Source organism: Manis pentadactyla, chromosome 10, assembly GCF_030020395.1.
Source record: "Manis pentadactyla isolate mManPen7 chromosome 10, mManPen7.hap1, whole genome shotgun sequence".
NCBI classification, from domain to species: Eukaryota; Metazoa; Chordata; class Mammalia; order Pholidota; family Manidae; genus Manis; species Manis pentadactyla.
Window position 1 is genome coordinate 90,914,645 of NC_080028.1, and position 18,954 is coordinate 90,933,598.

At 39.2% G+C, this 18,954-nt stretch overlaps 1 protein-coding gene across 3 annotated transcripts in view; it reads right to left on the reverse strand.

Moving 5' to 3' along the window:
- The window catches only part of AUTS2 (activator of transcription and developmental regulator AUTS2), a 1,225,237-nt gene that overhangs the window by 1,203,952 nt on the left and 2,331 nt on the right, over positions 1-18,954 (reverse strand). The gene's annotated exons all lie outside the window — the stretch shown is intronic.

The following is an 18,954-nucleotide window of genomic DNA, read 5'->3' on the forward strand; positions in this document are numbered from 1 at the left end:
AGCTTAACCCACAGGCAAATATTAGTTTCTAAAATGCCTACCACCCTATTCCCTAGGGCTAAATCACACAGTACCTAACTATTTTAATTTAGTTCATCCACAAGAGTGACACAAATTACACTTATAAATTTTTAGTTCAGATAAAAAAATTTTTTTAATGGAAGCAATACAGCACAGTGGGAAAAGCAGTAGCCTATATATATATATCAAGAAACTGCATTCCATGTCCCCGTCTTACCAGTAACTCAATAGGTGGTACAGAACAGTTACATAACAATTTTATTCTCTCTGTTTTCTCATCTACAATAAAGTGACATCCTAAGGGGTGTATTACCTATCAATTCTGAAAACAAGCATAGGAGGAGGGAGTTGTTTAAGAAAGGGTCAAAAGCCCCATTAAAACAGTATCAGAATAAAACTCTCAAGAAACATTTTAGTTCTATGATGCAGCCTTCAAGTCAGGCTCTGAAGCCAGAACGTATGGGGTCCACCACTGTGTGATCTCAGGTGTAAACTCTTTAGCTGTTTCCCCTCCTACAAAACAGAAATTAAAGCAGTACCTACCTCATTGTACCACTGTGTGAGGAATATATGACTTGATTTAAGCAATTAGAACAATACAGGGCACATAGCAAACACTCAATAAATGTTAGTTCTCATTATTACTTTCCAATACGTCAATACTGAACTGATGGCAGAGGTAAAGTTGACAAACAATTAAGTACTTTCATGTCCTTTCTAATCAAAGGTGAAATAAAAAGATCTTGTCTCTGAGTTTTGGTGCCATCTTCATTTTTATGAACCCTCAGAAGTCCCTGCCCTTGTTCTCAAACCTGTCAATTTGGGCAGATACACAAGTCCTAGACTCTGTTTGCCTGGAAACAAAGTCTCTGAAGACCCACAGATTTCTAAACCCACCAGGAAAGCCTAAAATGGAAAAAGAAAGTGTTCTCATCCTTAGAACAACAATAACGAAAATAACAAAAAATCTAATTTCCTACCCACCCTTCCACATAATGAAGTCAAAGTCTACTTAAGCAATCCATACACACTTGCTTTTTTTAGTATTTCAGATGATTCTTTTTTTAAAGAGCTCATGGATATAAAGAGTTATTTAACTGATGGGATTCATTTTTCCCTCTTTAGTCAACAACTATGTCTGATGAAGACCACTACTTTCTTCCTCTGCTTAATGCAAAAGCCATAAGATTTCTTTCTCAGTATTTTCTTTCCTCGAACTTTACATTTTCTTCACACAATCTGTTTTATTGACTGACTCCAAACATCGTCCCTAATGCATTCCCTCTATTCAGGGATCCACCAGTGGTATTCATCAGTGCCCCAATTCCCTGACTGCTGTGGAAGACCGACAGATTTAGGCTTCACTTCTGATTAAGTCTTCCCAGTGAAAGTAACCTGATAGCCTTGGCCCACTACAGGGCCCTAGAAATAAACTTTCCCTGTCTGCCTTCCTTACCCTCAAATTTATGAGCACACAGGCAGATCAGGGATTCCACTTGAAGTAGAAAGAAAATCAAGTATCATTATTTCTTTACTATCTTCCCTAAGCTTGAATCTTAAGCTGTACATCTGTTTCACTGTCATCATTTTAAGCTGGTAACTAACAAAAGTCAACTGACACCGAAGTCCCTACAAACTTTAATGTCCTGGCATTTAGCCTCTCAAAGAAATAATTCATGAAATCATTATAATAAAAATTCTCAGAATCAAAATACTTAAGCCAAATCAGGCAAAAATTATTCCTATCTGCCAAATGGTCCCCTAGAGCTTTTTCTAAGGGAGGATTACAAATCCACCACACCTTTTTCTCTGTTAGACACACCAAAGAACAATGTGACACGAGAATATACACCCTCTCTGCCCCCCTCCTAGAACATCACTCCTTGAAGCTAGGGGATTTGTTTACCCCTGGTGCCTAGAACAGTGCCTGGCACAGAGGAGAAACTCAGTAACATTTATTGAATGGGTGAGTGGGCTGAAGGGATGTGGATGCCCCGGAAGGGGAGTGGGTACCCAGAGAAGCTAAGGCCCACAGGAAACAATTAGGACCTAGTAACTGAGAGTTGACAGTACTTCTGAAAGATGTCATGTTCTCAGATGTATCCACAGAGAATTGGTCACTCTGGTGGAAGAGGGTATCTTACAGTACATCTTACCACATATCTTACTGATAAAGTTGTGACTCAGGCCAAGAAGGTCCTCAGCTTCATTCAACAGCTCAGAGCCTTCCCATAAGCATGCTGCAACTCCAGGTTTTTAAAACGAAACTCTGTCCCCACTGACTTCTAAGGTAATTTTATAGTAACTTTCATCTCCTCCCAAACACTTTTATTTTAGTAGCTCCCAATACTTCTGAATTTCTCAGTACCCTCTCTAATGCTTCATTCCTAATTTCTAAAATGCTTTGTAACAAATACACAAATGTATCCCTGGCTTGTCTTGTTAGGTTAGAGGGGAGGATAGTATCAGGAGAGGCACATCCCAGGACATTACCCTTCAGAATCTTGGAGAGCAGACCATATTTAAAACTTTCATAGAGAAAATGAAAAATAAAGGCTAGGAGTACAGCTCTGTAATCACATGGCTTGGTTCTGGGCATCTGAGGAAAAACCGACACACCCTCCTCCAGATAGAGGGTCTTTACCAGGAATGCACAACAGAAGTCCCTGGAAAAGCTTTTAAAGTCCTGATGTGGGGTGGAGGCTCCTTCACCCTCCCATGGGAGGTATGGGGAATTTTTTCGAGCTCCCCAGGGGATTCTAATATGCAGCCAGGTTTGAGAATCCCATTCTAGAGCCAACAGTTGACATGCTTCCTCCTCAGATAGTACATAGTAAAAATAACCTACAGCTTTAAGAGAAGTATGGTAAAATGCCAAGGTTTATTAAAGTGATGGTGGGTCCATGGGTGTTGGTTATGTTATGCTTTATACTATTCCATATTTATAAAATGTGGAATAGTCTCACATATACATACAGATACACACACATTTTTTACACAAATATAGTTTAAAGCAAGCTCACCTTTTACTGGTCCTCAAAGCCCAATACTGAGATGATTTTACATTCCTAAGGAGTATAGGCACTCGTGGTGCCTGGGCTTTTACTTCACTGGAGGGAAAAAAATCCAGACCAATTCAACTGGATCTGCTGACTTGGAAACACTGAATTCTGCAGTACAGTACAGGCCTTGAAAAATGCTCCAGTCAAGTTGAGCTCAGAAAGACCAAAAGTAACTGCTTAACCAGCAATCCACCTACAATCAGCAGAGTTGATGGGACTGAGCCAAGCTGGCTGTGAAACCCTCTATGTAATCAAACACTTGCAGACAGGGACGTGGGTTGTGACAAGACAATATTACTCCTAGGACTCAGATTGAGAACCATCCTCAAACGCGGATGGGAAGAGCATATTCCAATGAAAACTTATCCGGAGACAACCCCCCCCAACACACCCCTTCTTTAAGGGAGGCAACAGAGACTCAGACAGTCTGGCTCTACAATTTTCTAGCTACATGACCATGGGAAGTTACTTAACTCTTCTGAACTTCAGTTTCCTCATATCTGAAGTGAGGATGTTATCCACTCCACAGGATGTTATGAAGATTAAATACGATAATGCTTCAGGTACAGTGACTATCACCTGCAGTAGGGCCATAACAAACATTAACCATTATTATCATTGTAGTTGTTCTTAAAATTATTACCCAAATGGTGGTGGATTCTGGCACTGAAGAACAAGGCTATTTCCCAATTTGTGGTGACCGGGCTTTGGAACTCTGTGTACTATTCTTGAATTATATCTTCTGGAAGAACCATACCCATAAAGAGAAAAGGACACACAAATGTTCATTTCCAAAAAACATGCCCCATGGCTCCAAAGACCTGGAATGGTGGCATGAGGTACAATGGGGAACTCCCGTAAGGGAATATAACATGTGAGTTCTAAATCTGGTCTTATTTCAATACCAGCTGGAGGATCTTAGGGGAAGTTCAAAAACTTTTTCATTTGGGAAATGAGGACTATGGACAGGTGTTTTCAGTTGTTTTTAAACTTCTCAAAACACTCAGGTTTAAAAGTCAGAGTTCCTACAGGCCCTTCCCCCATCTCTGCCCCTCTGCTCCTTGCTTGCTCCAGTCTAGCTACTACAGCCTCCTAGATTACACGGACACTCCTTCCTTCAAGCCTTCACACATGCTCTTCCCTCTTGCTGAGTGCTCTGCTCCTGGTTATTCACATTTCCTATTCTCTCACTTCCTTCAGATTTCTGATCAAATACCTCCTCAGAAAGGCCTCACCTAAACCACCTTCTACAAAATTGCACAACTGCATACACACATTGGAGTCTCACTATCATATTCTTACCCTGCTTTAAAAAACCCATTACCACCCAACATGTTATGTCTTTGTTTATGATTTACAGAATGTCCCTGCCCCTGCAACAATACAAACCCATCAGAGCAGTCATCTAGTTTCATTACTAGAGCTTCCCCTGTGCCTAAAACAGTGCCTGCCTAGCACACAGAAGCAAATGATAAATATTTCCTGAATGAAGGAATAAAACAAAAGGATCCAGATACCTTTTTCTTCCTAAAAACAATCTTATCCTAACATGTAAAACAGGTAAAGATGGAGCTCAGGTTGAATGTCAGGGCCTCCCCTCAGCTGACTCTGTCCCCCAGTGTGCCCCAAAACCACTGTCCAAATGATCTCCAAAGTCACTTTTGCTCAGAAAGTCTCCAAGTCCACATAATTTCTATTAGACTCCAAAGAGAAACGTTAAATTTGATGAATGACTTTCCATTCTGTGATTTCACTTACTATTCACTAGCAGCTGCATAAAATACCATGAAAATTCAAAGCAGACCATGTCCCAGAATTGTTGCATCCCTAAAATATCTACAACCACATAGCAAGCATGTCTGGATGGCCAAAAAAGTCCGACTCCATGGGCTGGGTTGGGGGTTCTCTTTGTCACATGGTTCCTGGGTCTCTGGGACCTACCACTGAGCTTGTAGGCTACAAAATCTCAATGCATCTGTGGGGTTGAGCAAGAAAGATGGTGGACTCAGGACCCATGTAGAGACACATGTTATACAGTGGAGGATATAATAAATTTGGGCAACATGGCAGCCACCTACTGGCCTCCTGACTCTACTAGTCTCTTTTTCCATCCAAATGACCTCTTAGTTTAGCCTGCTTTGGGCTTATACATTCAGGAAAACAGTTTGAGTGAGTATCTTAGAGAAAAATTCTGCACAAGGTATAAGCTGTTGGAAGAAACACCCAAGAAAGGCCATTTGGCTATAATTCTGTGATGAGGTCTTCTGCACAGCTTAAATACCTCCTCAAAACTGCAGGGAAAATATGAAATATCCTCAGCAAACATGTAAACAAGACCTTTGAAAACCCAGATCACCCCGTCTAGCAGTGCTGAACTAAGCAAGTGTTACTGATTGAAAGTGTGGTGACCCATCCTCTAACACTGTAATCTAATCCTCAAACTAAAGACAATTTAATGTCTTTGCATGTCCATATGTTTTCTAATGACGCCATTGCTGTCAGCATGCTACAGGAGCGCTTCTTGGAAGATGGAAGTAATAACAAAGCACATCATTGGGAAGGCAATTGTATGCAGTACTAACCATTTTACAATGGCCATATGGGCTGTATTTCAACAATGTAATTTCCAAATCAGCCTGAGCATACATATTTCTCTGTCCTTATTCCAGGTACACCATACTAAATGAAATAAGAGTACAGATGAAACATGGGCAGCAGATGTAGAAATCTACAAGAAGAATGCTAAAGTAATGTTCATCTGTAAACAGTAAACAGAAGGCACCCACTGACATGAAGTGAAACTGACACCCATCTTCCATCTTCACATGATGTGCACACTATGTTTCCTTAACTGAAATCATCCCAATGGGGATATTACAAATGACCAGAGGGGCAAGGAACAATACAAGGAAAAGTCAAAAATACTATCCTATCAAGTGTTTCCTGTCTGAGACAGGTTCTAGTGGTAACACACAGCTCGTATTTTATAAATATATATAATTCAGGTGTCAGGTGCAAGAGATCACTTTTTAAAACACTGGACTTAAAGGTGTGGTTCCTATTACACTAGATTTTTTATACTTACAGTTAAATTTCAAAGGACATGTTTTGACTTGGGTCTCCCCTATAATCGGTTAAAAACTGAACTCTACTGTATTTCCATTTTGGAGGTACAAAAGGATAACTGTGCTCAGTGAAGTAATTGGAGATACAGAAGCAAGACTGCATGTCTCTCAGAACATGATGGTTTCAAGACAAAACTGCCTCCTCTCTTCTTACAGAGAGAGACTTTCAGAGAAGTGTTTAATTTAACTGATTTTTATATACACTCAGATACCTTTTGAAATTTTAGGCCCAGTTGTGTGTGTGTGTGAGTGTGTGTGTGTGTGTGTGTGTGTGTGTGTGTGTGAGAGAGAGAGAGAGAGAGAGAGAGAGAGAGAGAGAGAGAGAGAGAGAGAGAGAGGTACTACTCCTCAAGGATTGGTCATCAGTAGCCAAGTCTGAATCCTGATGTCCTAGAGAATGAGCTGAGGGTTTGAGGCCCACCTTGGCCCAGAGGAGATGAGGTCAGGGCTTTTCAAGAATATACAGTACTCTAACCTCAGCTGGGATTTCTATAAGAAGCAAATCTAACAGTCACATTAATTAACATATTCCTGTAGCATAAACAAACCTCTACAGGGTGGAGTGGGGAATGGGGGAGAACAATTAGCAAGTGGCAGGGGAAATAATGCGCTATTTGTCACCAGGTATCTTCAAGATATCAAGAAAAGCAAAGAATCATTTAGTATGGTCTTTCACCAGGAAGAATGGAGTACCTATTATTTAGAAAAAAAAGACCCCAGCAGTAAGATCTGTTTTATCATTGAATACATTGCTAAGAGAAGTGCTACTTCCTAGAATACTTTAAAACCAGACAAGATAAAACACTTAGGAATCTAAGTTGAAAATAAGCTTATGCCCACGGGACTTATTGAGAGGAATGACAGTCCCTTCTCCTCTTTTACATTTCTGTTCCAGGGGGCTGTTGTAAGAAATTAGTGAGGTAAGTATGTGAATAGGACTATCACACAGTAACCCTCAATAGTATGAGCCTGAACCCTTACCTTTGACAAAGACTTCAAATCTACCTGAGCAATGTGCCCTGAGAAAAGGTAAGATTTTAATACAGGGGAAAAAAATGTAGGGGACAAAGAGGGAAAAAAAAAAAAACAATACCAAATATGCTACAGATGCACGGTATGAGCGGCAGCCACCTACTATAAGTTCCAGCTTTTAAAAAGAAAATAAAGAACTTCCCAAAAGTAATGAGATTTTTCTCCCCTCCTAAATCCTATTATAATATCTAGATATTCCTCTGTAACCAAGACAATTTTTAGCAGCAACAAGAAAAAAATGTGGTCTACCAGAGACCCATTTGGGAGTCTCACAAAATGAATCTGTATTACAGAGTACAAAGGGGGAGGTGAGGGGAGCAGTACAAGCTTTCAGGTCAGGCATAAACCGCTGCATTTACTGCCTCTCTCGTCCTGACCGTGAGCAAGTTGACAGTCTCTTAGAGCTTCAGTTCCTTCAACTGTAAAACAGGGATAGCATTCATTTTTTTCACAAGGTAGCTCCAATGAGACAATGAATGCAAAATTCTAAGCACAACACCTGGCACAGAATAAGTACTCAGTAAATAATAGCTCCCTTTTTTAAAATGTCTTTTCATGGAAATTTTATGGAAGTAGGTTAACTATAAAAAAAGCATTGTCTGAGGACCTACTATGCAAGGAAGCAACAATTCTGAGAGCTTTAAATATCCCAAGAAGGAAATTTGTAGGGAGAGTACAAAGGTTAAAGGAAGAGAATAGAGGGAAATAAAACAATACATTAGAAATATAGGAAGAAAACTCTGGCTCTCTCTTTTCCAAGGTTCCAGTCATACACTCAAGTGACACATGATAAGCCATTTTAGAGCATATAACAGACCAAGAAAAAATTAACAGCATTTAAACTTTCCACCAGAGATCCCAAATAAAACACAGAGTACATTGTGTGATGTCAATGCTTCAAAAACTCCTTTAGGTTGGCCCAAGATTTCAATCCATGAGAAAATCATTTCAGAAAGATGAAATACTCAAAGCTAAGAAATAAAGCATTTTTCTGACCTAATACATATCCCAGCACTAAGACTATCAATAAGTTTTATTATAATCATCACCGTCATCATCTGTGGTTCTGCAAACAGAATAACTGCAGATAAAATTAATTCTGGGTTGAAATACAGCTAAAAGGATGGCTTTACTAGATAGGTTTTGAAGTCTAAATGATTCAAAAGTGGTAATAAGCCACATTGCCAAAATATTTAACAATTTTTAAAAAGTGAGCAAGAGAGCTAGAAGTGGTTTAAATATGCTGAGTTAAACACAGTTTTTGGTACTTTCAGATGTTATACCAAACTAGTTTTAAACACAGGAAGTATTTCTGGAATCACATTATACTTCAATATTTAAAAATAGTTATATTCCTTCAACTGAAGGTAACCTGTAACAATCTGGTCCATTTCTACATTAGACTAATAAAACTAATTTTAAAACAGCACAACTGTCTAACACAGCAGGTTTCAACATTCAGGTGTGAAATCGCACCTCCCAGCACACAGGCTGAATTATCTTATCCCCCTGCTTCTCACCTGTAATTATCATTTGCTCCCTCCCCAGGTGGCTCTCAGCTACCACATATCCTCCTAGGCTCACATCTGGAAATACAAACTCCCTCTGGGGCCTCATATGCTATGGGGGTGAGAAGGAGGACAAAAACAAAACTTCATGCTTAGACAACTTTGAAAATATCTATTTTCAACACACAATATAACAGCAATTTGATGAAATTAAAACACCCTTATGTCACAATGGTTAAGGATAAGGACTTTTCAAAATAAAAAGTAAATTTACGGCACAGTTCCTCCATTAAGGCCAATTCCAAAAATTTAGCAAAGGATCTTTCAACAGTTGAGATGGCATAATTAGATGTTTTGATTAAAGCATTTTCCTCCCCTGGTTAACAAGGTATAACAGATGTCACCAACTTCCCTAATAACAATACAGCCCTGCATTTGGCATCTTTACAATTTTAAAACTCAACTGTCACATAGAAAAATTATAGCTAGGGTGTCTCTATACAATCATGACTCTGTACAGTACAATCAGTGGTTATGACATGCCTGGACTTCCCCAAGGTACAGATATGTAAATCATATTCCATATTCACAGCCACAAGCCCTCCTTTAATGCACACTTGAAACCGACCTCTGAAATCTGAATGATGCAGACTTATTCAAATCAACACCAATTATTCCTGGAAGCACGGACCAAGTGAGCTATGAAACCTGAACAGAAAATGCAAATCTCACAGTCACTTTCTTACAGGAGCACAAGGAACACATGTGGAAGAGTGTCTCAGGGAAAGCAATGCCCATTCTAGAGACTCACTCTATCAAAATTCCACCTTCCTCACAAAGAGTACTAACCCTGATTTGAAGAAAGAAAAAGAAAAAGACTCCTATTTTCCACAGTAAGATTCCCCTGCTGCATTTGATCCAATTTACAACAATTCCATTTACACCAATTTTGTCAACATATCAGTACAAAGTGTAACTAGAGATAGGCCTGCATTTTAAATGGAAGGCAGCCTCTCTGATTGAACTTCAACTCAAACATCCTGGTTTAACAACTCCATTAACGACACCAAGCACAGATCTAAAGATTACTCAGCACCTTTGTCAGTCGCCTGTGTTATTTATAGGACAGTAGTATATCAATCATGTCTTCCTTATTATTTCCTACTTTCTGGTCCTAAGCTATTTGGTCTGCCAAATTAATATATTCCATTGCTGCTGCAAACCTAAACAATGCTTGATAAAAGATTAATAAAATAGCTGGGTTCTCTGCAACCACATATACACTCAGAGAAATTTATCAATGTCTTTTTATTTGCATATTTGGCCGGTTACCCGCCCCCCCCCCGCCCCCCGTTGGTAAATATGTAAGGCGCTGTGCTCAGGTATACTGGTTTATGGTTTGCATTTAATTCAGGGTGTCAATCTGCTTCTGTTTTAATTACATCCATCTTGATATGTTACTACAATCTCATGAAAACTTCTTTTCATTATAAGAATGGCTATAAATATATACACATGACAAACAGTTGTTACAAATTTTCTGGTTCAGCAATAAACAGGCAAGATGCCTTAGCCAACACACCACGTGGCTTTAATATTTTGAATCTGTCTCTTCAGAAGAAAAGTGTGGTGAGCCTTCAACTCAACTGTACTCCTATATTCACTTGCTTCAAATGTTGTTACCAATACTGCTAAGTGGCTCTGAGTTTCTCTAGATTGCCAGGCTAAAGAAAATATTTTATCCCAAAAAATTTGATTGAAATTTTAAATGGGCCACATTAATGTCATCTTATATCCAAATAATTATTTTATCTTTCCACTCGACCTTCAAGGATGAATAAACTTCATATTACCACCCTAATATTTATTTTTTCTTTTACATCTTCATTCTGGGGAGTGGAGGGGGGATTTTTAAAAAACAAATGAATATAGGAAGGCCAGGGAATTACAAAGTAAAAACACTGGGAGAAAGTAGAATGCTTTTTAAAGGTTCTTGATACTGAGTAATAACCAGAAAATTTCTTAGAAAAAATGGGAAGCTTTACAATCAGGGTTGCTCATTCTCATTTGTAGTAGTATTTTTGTTCTTAAAAACGTCCTTCCTACATTCCCAATCCTTGGGAATCCAAGTATTAAGAAAAAGACAGTCTCCTAGTTTCACAGGTAACAGTGACAAGCCTCTAACCCCCAGCGTGATCCTGAGCAGGTCAATTAACCCCTCTTGAGCTATGTTTTCATTTGCAAAATAAGAGGTAGAACTACATCACTAAAGACATCTTTGCCTCTAATGCCATTCAGGGCTTGGAAAGCACCTCTAACAACAATAGCTGGAGTAAAATAGATCAAAAGACTGCTTTGAAAAAGCTGAGGTCCTAACTTTAGGAAAACATCTCCTAAAGATTTAGCTCACCATATTAATCTCAAAACTGCAATTTTCACCAATAATCAAATTGATCATCATAACAAATAAGCAAGGAGCAAACTGCAATACACAGCACTGCACAATACCAAATGCTTGTCTGCCCCCATGAAAGTACAATTTCACTTGAACTATATAAAACCATTTCTTAGAACAGCACAATGCAGGACCTTCGTTGTTTCTGCCAACTGAACATGTACAGAGAGAAATGCGTAGAACACTGGAACCTCTAGCACATGGCCGGAAAACAAGTGATAATCTAATGCTCAATTAGTTTCATCTGCATCTTCATTTCTAAGGCTTTCCCTTTCTGACTTAGTTAACTGTAGAAAAAGTATTCACTAAACCACCTTTAGCATGCAATCTTTAACTAGCAAGCATGACTGGAGAGAGAGACCCTAGGAAACAAACAAAAATGTCTACTTCAGTGTAACTATTGAGGGATAAGTGCAATATTGGACTCTCTTGATTTCTCTTTTGAAGCTCTAAAATACCACTGCCATCAGAAACGTAGCAGAAACCTAAAATGAGGCTTGCAAGTTGGTGTGCTACAGCAGAGAGTAAGTGTGGGGACAAGGAAAATGACATTTCTCAGATATCACAACTTGACCCTGGCACTGACTTTACATCCTGCCCCAGATTCAGAATTTCACTGCAGTCTGAGAGTATCAGATTCATCCATAAAACCAAGAGTCACAAATTGTCTGCATAGGTTGTACTTCTACGGAAGTGCCTAACACAGGTTTGGAAGTTCGAAGACATGTTTAGGGTCTTGCCATGGAGCCCAGGTCATTTCAAAATGCTTCAGTTAATAGCAATCACACAGTAACTGTAATTTAATGGATTTTTGCCAAAAATGAATCCCAACCTGCATTAGCCATTTTCCATTACTTACAAACAGTGGGCTTTCCCCTTCTCCTCTTGTGACTCCATTTTAACTGCATGTGGGTTTTTCAGGGCTCTAAATGTACCAACCATGAAGCATAGTGGCAAGCCAAAATGACAGTCAAGCCTTTAAAAATATATGAGCATGTAGTTGGTAATTTGTGTTGTTTGTTCAGGCAAACTCTAATTAGAGTTCAGATATGAATGAAAAATCAGAATGATGAGCTGTAACAGCCCAGAAAACTGTGGCAAGCAATTTACCCTCAGTACTAATATCAGAATCCCTCAAACAGACTGTCAAAAGTCCAAATAAAGTGTGGAATTATAGTTTCCACATTTCATACACAACTTGCAAAATTCATTACCTTTCATTAATTGTATTCATAATTTTGATAGCTCTAATTTAGTGAGTTAAGAAGGGAGGAAAGCTGGGAGGGAGGGAAGAAAGGAAGGAAAGAAAGAGGCAGGCAGGCAGTGAGTAGGTGGGGAATCTAACTGGATCCTAAGATGAGACTGCCATACACACTAATAAGGGGCATAAACACCTGCAGAGAAGATGGCAACACAATGATTTCAAGCTATACATCCCCTTGAAAAGAATGGATTCAGAGACCTGAAGAGGACTTAACACAAGAAGCCTGTACTTGCCTGGTCTCTTCCTAAGCAAGCAAAGGAATCCAGACTATGTGAAATCCCTCCTCCCCTCCTCAGTTACTAACAGCACAAAGAAGACCTATTCTCTGTGACCTCACAATGATACATACTGACAGCATACCCCCTACCCTGCATGCTTGTAAGAAGAAACGAGGGAAGAACACAGCTCAGGTTTGAAAGAACAAAGATGAACATAGGGTCTAACCAGAATTAAATTCCATGCCTCTCTTCTAGGGGGAGAAAAAAAAATCTGCACTCATCTATTCATGGAACAGGCACAGATTGTATAAGAGAAACAATTCTGACCCAGCTAACAAAATCCCTCAGTTGTTTCTGATTCTCTCCTGACTTGGGTTTTCAGCAAATTAATTCTCATCTTACAAACTTCAATTATGAGACTTTTCAAATTTACATGATTTTTTTCAGGACTTTTTCAAATGAATAGCTGCTATCCCATTACTAAGTTCTTTTTCCTCTATCTACAGAATATTGGGTTTAATCCTAACTCTGAAAAAAGGAAAAGTCGTTTCTTCAGGAGAAAAAATAGTATAAGGCACTTTTACAGAGTTAGGCTATATTTAGTGTATTTGACTCATTACAGCACAGGGTTAAAATAAAATGGGCACTAACTCACCATCCTCAATCCTCTGCTTGTGGGTATGTGCGCAAAAACACACATCCTCCATCAAGAATTGCTATAGGCCTTCTGTCCAAGGCTTCCAAATCTTGTAGCCATTGAGATCTAAATTATTCCTTAATAGTTGGCCTCAAAACAATTATTTTATACTTGGGAACATTATTTTTAATGCTAACATTCTCTCAAACTAAATATTGCCATTTATTTTTGACAGTATATAGAACTGTTGTACAGAAGTGTCTCAATCTCTTTATCACCCTCAGTGCTCCCTGAATCATGTTGAATGCTGTTTTCTTAACCTTTTTCAACAAAGTTAGAAAACAACACTCTCAGAAAGGATCAAAGGCTAACCATTAACTTTGTAATTCATTTTCTAAATTTACTGATTCATTTATATCCTGTCTACTTCCAGAAAAGACTGGATACTAGTTCATGGCAACAGCTAACAGAAGCCATATAGACTCATCACAACACAGTCCTCATCTCACATAAATATTCCTGAAGTGATGCTCTGCCTTATACAGTAAAATACAGAAATCCTGTAAATACCATAAAATACTTGAATTCATAACCATGCACATTATTCACGCTCTTTTTCTTCAAACTTATCACTTAGGAACTGCTCAGATCCCAAAGCTATGCTCACTTTCAGAAGTGAAATGCTGCAACTCACCCATTTACTCCACAGTCCCATCCCAAACTTTCCAATACAGAAAGTGAAAAATGCAACCAAAACACAGCTCTCAGCTTCCTCTGGCTGTGTAACAACTGCAGAAGGGTTCTGACCTTTCCTGAACTAGCACTTTATATAAGTGAGCCAAAGGCAGAGAATTTGAAATCTTTATTTCAGTATCAGTGTCAACCTCCTTGCTCATCCAATCTTCTTTTCCAGCTTGCTAAAAAGCAGAAATCCAGGAAGCCACAAGGGACCAAGAACGGATAAAAAATATTGGCAGGAGGGCGGCATGGTGGCATCAGAATTGGGCTGCTATCACACCGTAAGAGCTATTAATGAGAATCACTCACCTCATGGTGGGGTTGCTAACAATCAATGCAAGGGCTGACACCAGGCAGGAAAAGGGAGCAGGAGGAGAAGTGGACTAATTAATCATCGTTATTTACCTCTCCCACACCCCTTGCCATCCCCACTTACACAGCAGCCTCCCTCCCACTTCAAACTTCTGTGCCTGGTTTTCCAATTGGCCTATCATCATCCCACTCACCCAAGACTCAGAGATCACCAAGTTCCAAGATCTGGAAGGGACCTTTGAGATCTTTTCCAGCATTCCCCATACTGTGTTATGAATTATGCCATTACAGTGCCAAGAATAAAAGTGCCCTGTGGGCAAAGAGATTTAGGAAATAAGGCCCATCACTTGCCTTCTCTGATATTCAAAACTCACATTCACATAATAAAAAAAACACTGAATTCTGGCAGAACATGTCACCCATTTAATTTTGTTTGGCCCAACACATTTCAAAACTATTTGAGGGTAGATCACAACTGTTTGGTCTGGAACACAACCTATGAACATCCAGCAGAGCTATGTTCCTTTCTAGCTTGAGTAACTTTGCTCTAAAATTAGTCTAAACCTCTCGACTAATGGATGTAGAAAACGATGCTTTTAGAGAGTAGCTTCCCAAGGTCACTCAACTAAGTAGGAGGGCCAAGCCTGGAACGTGGGTCTCCACACATCTGACTCCCTAACTCTACTTACACAATTCTGTACCATTTCTGTCAGCCCTTCCTTGCACCCAAGCCCTATAAATAGCATCTTCTCACTTGTCTTGTTCCTGTGCTTCTTCACTCTTTTCCTCTTCTTAGAATGCTCTCCCCACCCCCCACTCCTTCTCTATCCATCCAGATCACTTCAAAGGTATTGCCCCGTCTTCTCAAACATTTCAGCCTATCTCACTACCTCTTCTCTGAAAGCCTACTACACTTAGTTGGTCTTAGGCATTCACCTGCCTACTTCAAAATTATTTTATAGTTGCTTTACTAAATACATATATTTTAAGTTTCTTTATTCTCTTTCCAGTGCCAAGTATGTATCTAGCACTCTGTGAACACTGGCTAACTGATCCAAGGAACAGAAAAAATGTTGTTTAAACAAATGAGTGAGATTTGATCAGAGTAAGTGATCAGAGCCTATTAACATGGCATGTTACATGTACATCAAATTCTATACAGCCTATTTAGGCTACCAACGTGTGGGTAAGCTCTGAAACAGAGCTAGGAAATGAACACCACATAGAAGTCTTGGTTTGATCCTCTACCCATCAGAAATGAGTATTTCTTAATTTTCACAAGCCTGCAAAGCTCCAATTGGCCTCCTGTCTGATAATCCCACCAATTTCATCTTTGCTTCCCTTGGACAGTTGTACAAAAGGCAGCTGCCCTAACAACCCAGTACACAAAGAGGAGTAAGGGGGGACATAATGGATTTGCAAAGTCAATTTTCAGCCATGATGCTCATATGACTTCCTAATCAAGACTACACAGAAAGAAATCCAAATAAGAACACAAAGGCAGTATTATCTGGCACATTAGAGTACACCAGCAGTATTAGAACCCCAATGTTTCCATTTTTACTTGGTTTGCTAGAGGCCACTTAAAAAAACAAAACAAACGAGGCATGCTATCTGGAGATACTCACTCTCAACCTGTTACTCAAGGGATATCCAAATAAACAATACCATATCCAAATGGTAATTTTGCTTCTCAAATGCATAATGCAAAGAACACTGTGTTCAACTTTAGCCTCCTCACCCACCCTCTTATCTTCTACCATGAGACTCTTCACAATCCACATACTTGAACTTCAGGGTACAATTATCCAGACAAGTGTCTCTGCAGAATATGAAACTACCTCAGCCAGTTTCACTATCTATAAGGTGTGGGACTCTCAAGCTACCCCTAAAGCTTTTATAATCTTAAATAAGAACCTGATAATATTGAAAAAAATCATTAATATACAGATTCTCATTAGGCAAGTTTCTTTCTTTTACTTCATTATTAGTAAAGCCATAGCTGGACTTCAACAGTTTATTATCAGCTCATTTCATTATGAGTTAGAAGCCTCTTCGCTAAAATGGAAGTCAAAACCAACCACTTAGGACAAAATCATGGAGTGAAATAATGAGTCTATTAACACCCAAAGTATGTCACTTTACAGTTTGCCAGCTATTGCTCTGAACCAGCATAAGCTACAAGCCTAGTTGTACAAGCCAATATTTCTAGTTTCTTATCACAACATCATGCCAGCAGCAGCCTTGATGATATGTGATGATATGTGATGACTGATTTCTGAACACGAGGCACATAAACATATAATGTACTTAAGGTAACTCTTAGCATCTATAGTAATTCTTAATATTTATAAGGATTTCTGGAACATACATTTCTGTCCAAGCTCATAGTTTAGTTGCTGTTTCCCACTAAGCCCTCACATTTCTCAGTGGTAGTAAATCTTCCAAACCCAATACAGTAGGACACCAGAGGTTTTATTTTAATAATCACTAGACACTTATGTTTGACCACCCAGTGTGTACACAAGTGGGATAAGCAGCAAAGAGATCTAACTTTTCCCACAGAAGCAGACATACATGATGATTTTTATTTCCTGATGTATGTTTTGAATTTGAAAAGTTATTTTCAGCTTTCCTACAAGAGTTGGGCCTCTTAAATGCAAACACTTACAGGTATGTGATATTAGGAAACTGTTGTAAATTTATTTAGATGTGATAATGGTACTGTGGTGTTTTTGATGGGTTTTTCTTTTTGAGCCATTACCATTTAGAAACACATATTTACATATTTCTCATATGACGTGGGGGTGAGAAGCCAGTGAGTACATGGGACATAGATGAAAAAAGATAAGAGAAGATGAGATGGTAGTTGGTAAACCTGGATGTGTATTGCAGTTTATTATACTGTTCTTTATACTTTGGTATATGTGTAAATTTTCCTAGAAAGTTGTAATGAAACTTTAAAAAGACCCTTCAGACCCACACACAGATATGTAAATGATATTTAGATATGAAAATAGCATAGTATTCAGCTAACCAAAGTAACCTGGGTTTTGAATCTAGAAAAGTAGCAGAAAAAAATAATCACAGCAAGGAAAGGAATGGTATTCATGGTACATTTTGAAGTTGTTCTTCTTTAAAAATTAGCAGCTTTATTAAGCCCCCAAAAAAACTAAAATGGGTGCACTGTTTTTGGCAAAAGCCAAATGGATAGAGATATACATCACAAGCCCAGTCATACATCTGTTAAAAATAAAAACAATCAAATACAACTGCATACGTTTCATCTACCTCTACTTGGCCTTCAAAAATGTTCATGGGAATATGCAGGCTCCTCTTACTTACTTACTGAGTGAGGCCACAAAGCAACCAATCCAGGATAGCCATGCTGAAAGCAGAACCACTTGTAACCAGTTCTTAAAAATACTATGGTTAACCAACCACAGATAGCAATGCTGAACCAAATTCTAGGCAGCATTTTCTATTAGGATACCTGCTGCCATTTCAATTCCTATTTCAAAGCAAGAGAGAAACAGAGACAAAGAGGAGGTCATACAGTACAGTAAGTACCCTCCCACCTTGGCAAAGTTAATGGCACTGTCAGAAGTACCCTAATAAGTGGTGAGCCTCAACACTCAAAACAATTGTGTAAGATCCATTTTATCCAATAAAGCACCAGTTCTAGAACCAAAGGGTAACTGATTCAATCACTAACATCAAAACCTATGGCCACCAGTATCATCACGACCACCATCCTCCCTTCCTCCCCAACCACTGGCCACCAACCACCACCATCACTATCAACAGTCCAAACAAGAAGCAGTTCAAACTGAAAAGAACAACCTGAGGGGGAGGCTTCCTTTTTTAAAATATTTAAACCTGACACCCAAACACGCGCGCGCGCACACACACACACACACACACACACACACACACACACACAGAGCCAGCAACCTAAACCTGCACAGTTACTGCATGGGAGATTTAAGCTGTCATTAACAAAGCTTGCATTTGATAATCTCAAACAATACATAATAACAGCAAAAAAAACCAAAGGGAAGGGGAAAAGTTTCTTTCAGGAACCTCAAACCTTCACATCAGGTGCATGAAAGGTTAGAAACCAACTCCTATCTTGGTTTTGTGCTTAAGAAAGCTGGACCAACTCTGCAGAATCTCAAAGCCTTCTGAGTGTGTGATGTGTTGGAAGTGGGGATAGAGAGGTAGGGGGAGGAAAGGGGTTGCGTTTATAGAGTCCAATTACCGGTGCCAGCACCAAAAGTGACCCGTCCAGGTAAAGACAGTTTTCCCCTGACCCCTGGACAGTCTCCTTGTACCTCCCAACAATCCCTCCCACCCCGACCCCAGCCACCACCAAGAAGCCGGATAGCTGGCAGGAAAATGTACATTTGAAAATCAATGCTGCAGGTGCCCAAGGAAAAAAGAAAGACACACACACACACACACACACACACACAAAGCCAATCAGAAAGAAAATAAAGAAAACATACACAAAAAAAAAATAAACGAAAGGAAAAGGGACAATTGGGTGACAAGTCCTTCAGATACCAGCTAGGATTTTATT